The sequence below is a fragment of the Vombatus ursinus genome, unplaced genomic scaffold (genome assembly GCF_900497805.2).
Source record: "Vombatus ursinus unplaced genomic scaffold, bare-nosed wombat genome assembly UNPS02007284.1, whole genome shotgun sequence".
Lineage (NCBI taxonomy): Eukaryota > Metazoa > Chordata > Mammalia > Diprotodontia > Vombatidae > Vombatus > Vombatus ursinus.
In genome coordinates, this window is record NW_020947062.1 from 8,028,051 (window position 1) to 8,036,183 (window position 8,133).

Consider the following 8,133-nt stretch of genomic DNA (forward strand, 5'->3'; position numbering starts at 1 on the left):
CTTTCTTTCTTTCTTTCTTTCTTTCTTTCTTTCTTTCTTTCTTTCTTCTTTTCTCTTTCTTTTCCTTTGTTTCTTCCTTTTTCCTCCCTCTCTCTCTCCCTCCCTCCCTCCCTCTTTCCCTCCCTCCCTCCCTGCTTGTTTCCTCCCCTCCCTCCCTTCCTCCCTCCTTCTTTCTTTCCTTGCTTCCTTCCTTCCTTCCTTTTTCCTTCCTTCCTTCTTTCCTTTCTTCTTTTCTTCTCTTCTCTTTGTTGTAGGGAAATTCATTTGAGGAGGGAAGAGGAAGAAATATGCTCAGAAATGAAGTTATGTATAAACATCAATGCAATTTTTAAAATAGAAGAATTAAAGAGAAAGCAAAAATAACAAAGTCACTTCAAAGCATGAGATTCAGGTAATAATCATATAACTTGAAAAATACAAAATATTTTATCTATGATACTGCGTTATTGATTTGGAAATTATTATAAAAAGCAAAATATTGGGTGATCAGGAGTAGTTAAAGTAGTAGTAGTAGTAATGATGATGATGATGACGATGGTAATGAAGAGTTTGGTCTAAATGATCTTTTGAGATTCCTTCTAGTTCTAAACCTGAGGAACCTATGATCTCCTGATACCACCTTCTTTAAGGGCACACTCACACATATACACGCATATATAGATATACACATGTATGTACATAAGTAAACACATGTCTAATTATGTACATATATGCATCACACAGATGTACAAATATGTATATATACATACATGTAAAATATATGCATATATGTAAAATGAAACATGGCCAAAATATACACAAATAATTAAACATAAGATATATAATATATAATGAAGTATACAAATATGTGTATTTTATTATTGTTATGTCATACACAATTATTCTATCAATGTACTATATTTTATAATTACATGGTATATTATAAAGTTATATGTCTAATTATTTAATATATAATTACATGCAATATAACACAGCATAACGTAATATAATATATATGACCACCACAACTCTTCTAACTGGGTCTCTCTCTCTCTTTCTCTCTCTTTCTCTTTGCATATATACACACATATATGTGTATATTATGTGTGTATATATATATGTATATCTAGATGTGTGTGCTATGTACATATGTGTGTATGTATATATGTGTATATATATGCACACACATATTTGACACATGTATGCATATACACACATGCATATATACATACTTACATGCATATACATGCACATACATATATATATATGTGCATGCATGCATGTGTGCGTGCATGCATATATACACATACACATATGCATCCTGGCTCTGCTACTTATATAGGGAGAAGGGATTAAACATTTATTAAGTGCCACTATGTGCCAGGAACTGTGCTAAATGTTTTGTAAATATTATCACTTTTGATTTTCACAACAACCTTGTAAGGTAGATGTTGTTAATATCTCCATTTTATAGATGAGGAAACTGAGGCAAACAGAAGTTAAGAAACTTTTCCAGGATCATGCAGCTAGTAAGTGTCTGAGCCCAGATTTAAACTCAGGTTTTCCTGACTCCAGGCCTCACCTTCCATCCACTATGTCACCTTACTGCCTAATTGTACACGTCATTCCCCTAAACCTCATTTTCCTCATTTGACAAAAAGAAAGACATCCTGCCCCATCTCTGTCATGGAAATGGGAGCTGGTATTTAGGCCTTTCCATAATTAGAAAGGAGGGTCTCTGGAGAGAAATTCAAGGGATTTGGGATGATTTCATCTGAAAAAAAAAAGATGCTTGAAGCTATTTTTTATTTCATGAAAAATCATTTCTATGGAAAGCAGATCAAGAAACATGGCTTTAATCTGTGGTAGAGTCAAAAGATCTTGGAACTGGAGGAAGTGAGTTCAGAACAGGGTTGTGATCCTAGTCATCTATATGACTTTAGGTACATCAATTATCTGAACCACAGTGTTTTCTCATCTATAAAAGGGAGGGTTGGATTAGATGCTCTGTGAAGCCCCTTCAACTCTAAATCTATGATATAATTCTGTATAATTTTAATCTATGACACAGTTCAGCTTCCTGACGGCTGGGCTGGTATCTTATTTCATCCTTCTATCTCAAGTACCCACCATGGGGCTTGGCACTTAATAGGAATGTAAGAATGTGTTGATACAAATAAAGGCAATATTAAAAAGGCAAAAAAAAAAAATAAGTCAAACAAAATGTGAGTCAAAGATGGTGGGCAGCATTGTTACCAATCTATTAGAGTTAAAGAAAACACCCTTCCTTTTTCTTAATAAACATCAAGTTATGGCATTGTCCATTGCCCATGTACAATCTGTTTCAATAGTTGTCGGGGGGATATATATTTTGTGGGGGATTTCTTTAGGCATTTGTTGGGAGGTATCTTGTGTCAAAACAAAATGTCCAAGTGATTACAAAATATTGACAGTTGAACTGAATAGCTAAGAAAATGTAAAACACAGACTTAGTGAGGATTTGTGAGTTGCTAGGCATTAAAAAATTTTCTTTAGAATAGAGTGATCATCTTTTCTTAAATTACCTTTTTCCCCATCTCCCAAAATTCTTAATTCTAGAATTTTTATATTCTATGATATTCATCTCCAAATGAGACAGTGATTTCCTTTAGAGTATGAACTTTAGACCATTTCTAGAAAATCATGGAATTATTTTCCTATGTCCTGGGTATTTGTAAGTTAAAAAACAAAACAAAACTACCTATACAACACAATATCTCACAGTACAGATTCCAGTTAGTTGTTGTTGTTGTTGTTGTTGTGTTAGGATTTCAGACTAAGGAAGTCACTTGAGAGAGGCACAAGTTATTGGGAAAACGTTATTTTCTTTCATAGAAACAATGAGTCCATATCAAAGTCATAGGATGCACCAAGTGGATCTACTAGTAAATCAAATGGAAAGATTAAAATTTGATAATTATAGGATATCATTTCAGAGCTAGATAGGACTTGAGAGATCATAGTTACAAAATCATTGTGTGTAATAAAATGTTGCTGAACTGTTAGAAGTCGCAACTATAGATAATTCACAGAAACATAGGAAGATATATGAATTGATGCAAAGTTAAGTAAGCAGAACCAGGAAGACCAAACATAGGACTACAACAATGGAAATGGAAAGAATAACAATAATTAAAAATAAGCTCCAAATTGAATGGTGTATAATTATAATGACCAAGTTTGGTCCTTCTGAACAGAGAAAAAAAGTTCACTTCCCTCCCTTCTTTTTAGAATGGAATTATAGTCTGTAAAATTGAATATGCCATCAGATTTTGTTGTTATTTGATTAGTTTTTACTGACTTGCTTTTTTCTCCCTTCTCTTTATTTTATTCCTTGATACAAGGGATGGTTTTCAAGGGAAAGCTTGGATATATTTGGAGGTGAAGCTGATGTTAAGTTAAAAATATCAATAATTTTAAAAATGATGTCATCCTGGGTCAAAGACTTGTTTAATAACAGGAAACTCCCAGGTATACTTTAAGTCATTTCCTTATCCATTTGGATCCTAGGGAAAATGGGAAAATATATACATAGTACTTCTGTTTCTCTCCCATTACAAACATGTCCCCTTTTTAAGGATCTGTGATTTCTTCCATGTGGGATCTCACTCTCCCTTTACAGAATCGCAATCTCCCTTTAATGTAATTTTAGAGAGCTACCTGACACTCAGAAAGGTTAAGTAATCTACTCATGGTCACACAGCTAGTAAGAAAGTACTAGAGGAAAATTGATACTTCACAAAATCTGAGAAGGAAATTTTTATTGAAAGGTCAAAGAAAACAAAGTAGATCTCACATCAGATTCTTGGAAGGATAAATTTGCCTTTCAATGAGCAATTCTTGACCAAAGATCTTTTTGAAGTCTTAGTCACAGTTCAGTTCAGTCAGAGAAATTGTGTCCCTGCTGCTCTCAAACATTCATCAGCTCCTAAAATTCTTCAATGGTTACTGTGTGTTAGTTATGATTTCCCTTCACAATTACATGAGTAGCTCTTTGCAACTCTCAGGAGGTGGATTCAAGTAGCTTCCCCTCTTTTTTGATTGGGATTCAGGGCAAAATTAGAACCAATGGGTGATGGTACAGAGAGGAAGATTTTAAGCTTAATTTTGATGGACATTAGAGCTGTTTAAAAGTGGAAAGGACTACTTTGAAAATAAGTGTCTCAGTCCCTGGGAGGTCTTCAAGTGGAAGCTGATATGTCAGGGATGTTGTAGAGGAGAGGCCTATGCAAGTACAAGTTGTACTAGATGACCCTGAGGTTCCTACCATTTCTGAGTTTTTGAGAATCTGAACCTATGAGGCCCTCTGCAACCTGGCTCAAACTCCCTTTCTAACCTTATCTCACATTACATCCCTATACTCTAAGACCCAGCCAAACTGGATTATTCACAGACCCCAATCTCATACTGCCTCTGTGTATTCAAATTGGCCCAACTTGCCTGGACCAGTCAGCCAGCCACTATCCCAAATTTTCCTGCTGTCCAAATGACTTCATAAACATTTGGTTCTCTGCCTGTCCTGGCCCATTTTCAAAACCTCCTGTAGCTAAATTCATTTGTCTCTTGTAAAAAAAAAAAATAGCACTCTAAAATTCCCAAAGATCTAACATTGATCATGGATGGATTTATATTGAAAGTTTCCAAAATGCTTGGACACTTTTCACGTTTTGAATTTACATCTTTGTTTTGTTCCAACACACTTTGTAGGGATGGTGTAAAGTTTTTTTTCTAAGAACTCTTCAAATTGTAGTAGTTTGGTGTTTATTGATTCATTGATACATTCAATTGTTTAATAATTTAGCTCAAAGCAAAGTTTTTACAAAACTTTAAACTTGCATCCTCCAAATGCTGACATAGCTCTAGAGTAACAGAAATTCTGTCATAGATGTCTACTATAGAATGATTTGGTTGTGGTTCTTTGTTCTTGAAGAGGACCAAAATGACATTACTATGTTGAAGGAAAGTTACAATGCCTCCTATTGTGGCTGATCAGGCTATTGTGAGCTTGGAATGCTCTACCATAGGTCGGGCACAAATAGTCCATGTGAACATTTGTGGTGGATTCTCTAAACTTGTGCATCTCACATTTCCTTTGAGCTACTTCAATTCTGCTTTGCTTATAGAGCACAACACCTTCTCTGATGAGGGCACATCTTGGGCTTTCCTGTGTCAGTATCTCCCATATCACACAATCAATTCCAAAGTTCTTAAGAGAGACCTTGAGAATGTCCTTGTATTGCTTCTTCTGACCACCATGTGAGCACTAGACCTGTGTAAGTTCTCCATAAAATAGTCTTTTAGGCAAGCTTACATTTGGCATTTGAACAATGTGTCCAGTCAATCATCGTTGTGCTCTCTGCAGTAGAATTTGAATGCTTGGCAGTTTAGTTCTAGAAAGAACCTCAGTATCTGGTATCTTATACTGCCAGGTGATCTTCAGAATCTTCCTCAGACAATTCAAATGGAAGCAATTCAGTCTTCAACCAATATGAATCGCCTTTCCTAATGTATTTCCTCTACTGTGGTGCATATACTACTCCTTGTTAATGTCTGAATACATGTAAAGAGGGGACAAGTTCTTGTGGCATATGGGGCCACGGATGGTAAGAGGAAGAGGGACCTGGATAATTCTTTGTTCTGCATCAAAAACCATTTGCCTATAGTTATCAAAATACAGAGTTAGTAGTCATTGTAGATTTGAGCCTCAAGTGTCTAACAGAAATAAAAATGAAACAAAAATGTAAGTAATGGATGATTAGTGACATCTTTCTCCTTATGAAGATATATTTCATAGAATTAGAAAAATGGATCTGGGTGTAACCCAAGCCCCAAAGCCCATTGATATGAGACTTTCTCCTCATCGGTGGAGTTCAATGACTCAAGCCAGCATAAGGGGCAGGTGGGGATTTAGTAAGAAGTGAAATGCTGGAGAAAAGAGAAATTTGCTCTCATCAGTCCATTTTTGTTCATCTTCTGTTTTCCAGCTTTGGGAGAGAAGATGAGCAATGTTGACTTTCTTCAGGTCACTGATGGGAGACAACGACTCTGGGAAGAATAGATAGATACATTTGGTTTATTCAAATGGCCAACCAATGATTCCTTTTCCATTTCCTAGCTATAAAATTATATAAAATCAGAGATGGGTGTAAACTTAAAGCTAACCTGGTCTATGAAACTTTTACTTTATCACAGGGGGATTGGGATCCAGTCTGGGGAATTGGTGTTTCTCCTAGCCCTAGAGGTTGTGGTGTGAAGCAACAGGCTCAAGATGCAAGCTGCTAGGTGATCCTTGAAACTTCCAACTTTTCTATCTAACAGAATTAACATATACGCTGCCTTTTCCTCTTAGAGTTCCTGGACTCCCTATTTTAAATCTAAGCAGATAGGATATTTTAATAAAAATTACTCAGAATTGCCTTGGCTCATGCTCCCTACCAACTTGGATTCCAAATCACCTCACTTCTCAGTGTATCAGTCCTTCCCTCCCACCCCCCATCCCCAATTACTCATTCAACACATAGACTAAAATGTTTTTACTATGATGAAAATGAAAAGTAAAGTGTTATAGCACTGACATCATAGTGCCTTGAGTGAAACTGCTCTCACCATGGCAGAGTATGAATTTTCAATCAATACCCTTAGCCTGTCTTCTATAATTTACCCTTGTATTCTCACAGTAGGGCAAATGACTGTAAGTTGTTTTACTAAACAGTTTTGGTCTCAGAGTTTTCTTTCCCCTGTATTCAACAACATTGTTCACCTATAGTCACCATGCTGGTTTCTTTCCTCTGGATGGCCACCACCTTAACAATAATACATTTGGAAGCCAAAAATCATCTTGACAAGCTAGAATAGTGGGCTGATTCCTATTACTGCTCGACATTTAACTCTTCACAACCCATCTCTTCCCTAGCTTTCTAGTCTTTTTACACTTTACTGCCCTCCACGTATTTCACATCTTAACCCTAAATGTTCTACTTTCTGCTCCTTGCACATGACACTTCCCCACCTCCAAACCTTTGCAACAGGCAAAGGCGATTATCCCCTTGGCTACGTGTATGTGTGGTGAGGGCGGGGGGGGTGGGTGGTTATCCTCCCATACCTGAATAATCTCTCTCCTCACCTCTTCCTCATAATTTCCTTGTCTTCCTTTAAAACTCAGCTCATATTATACCATCTGCTGGAGGCCTGTCTCTATGTCCCATCTATTAGTACCTTTTTCTCCAAGGTTATCTTCTATCTACTCTTATAAATTTCTGGTATGTATGTAATTATTTACATGTTGTTTTCTCTGTAAGCAGGGACTGCTTTTGCTGTTTTTTTGTGTCTTCAGTGCTTAGCACAGTGCCTGGCACATTTGTTGTTGTTCAGTCATGTTCAATTCTTTGTGATACCAAGCACACCAATACTGTTCCTAAGGTTTTCTTGGCAAACATATTAGAGTGGTTTGCCATTTCCTTCTCCAGTACATTAGGCAAATAGAGGTTAAGTGATATGCCCAAGGTCATATAGTTATTGAGTTTCTGAGGCCAGCTTTGAACTCAGATCTTCCTGATTCCAGTCCCAGCCCTCTATCCGATGAACCACTAGCTGCCTCTACCTGACACATAATAAACAATAAATGCTCAGTGATTGACTCACCCTGCTGTATCAAGCTGACCCTGTCTTGCAGCTCTTGTGGAGACTGCCTCAACTCTTTGCCAGAATCCAGGTAAACTTGGTGCTTGATATAGCAGCTGATTGTCTGCAGGGCCAACCATAGAAACCAGCTTTTTTCTTCTCATCTCCAATGCAAGCACTAAAGTGAATTGGCTACTCAGTATTTCATAGACTGACCCATAAAAATTCCTTTCAAAGTGACCCATCCTCCTCATGTTTTCCCTTTTTCATAGCTGTACCCAGGAGTCTGAGAATCAATGAACAGGTGAAAAAGGTGAATGTCAATGGAATGAATGCCACAAGGCACTGCACCTCATTTTCTAAGTCCCACCAGAAAGAATAATGAGTGCTCTTGATCAGCTCTGACAGCTGCCCTCTGTGGTAACACCTTCTGGGGCTATTGGTTCCACACTTGCTACCTAAAAATGAAGAAAAATGCAGGTGGGGGAGGGGTGG

The 8,133-nt window shown here is 37.0% G+C and overlaps 1 long non-coding RNA gene across 1 annotated transcript in view; it reads left to right on the forward strand.

Annotated features, from left to right (window-relative positions):
* LOC114033479 overlaps nt 1-6,174 on the forward strand; it is a 23,575-nt gene extending 17,401 nt beyond the window's left edge. The window contains exons 2-3 of the long non-coding RNA XR_003567986.1: nt 255-391; nt 6,003-6,174. This is a non-coding gene — a long non-coding RNA (uncharacterized LOC114033479). The remainder of the gene's footprint in view (nt 1-254; nt 392-6,002) is intronic.
* The last annotated feature ends 1,959 nt before the right edge of the window (nt 6,175-8,133 follow it).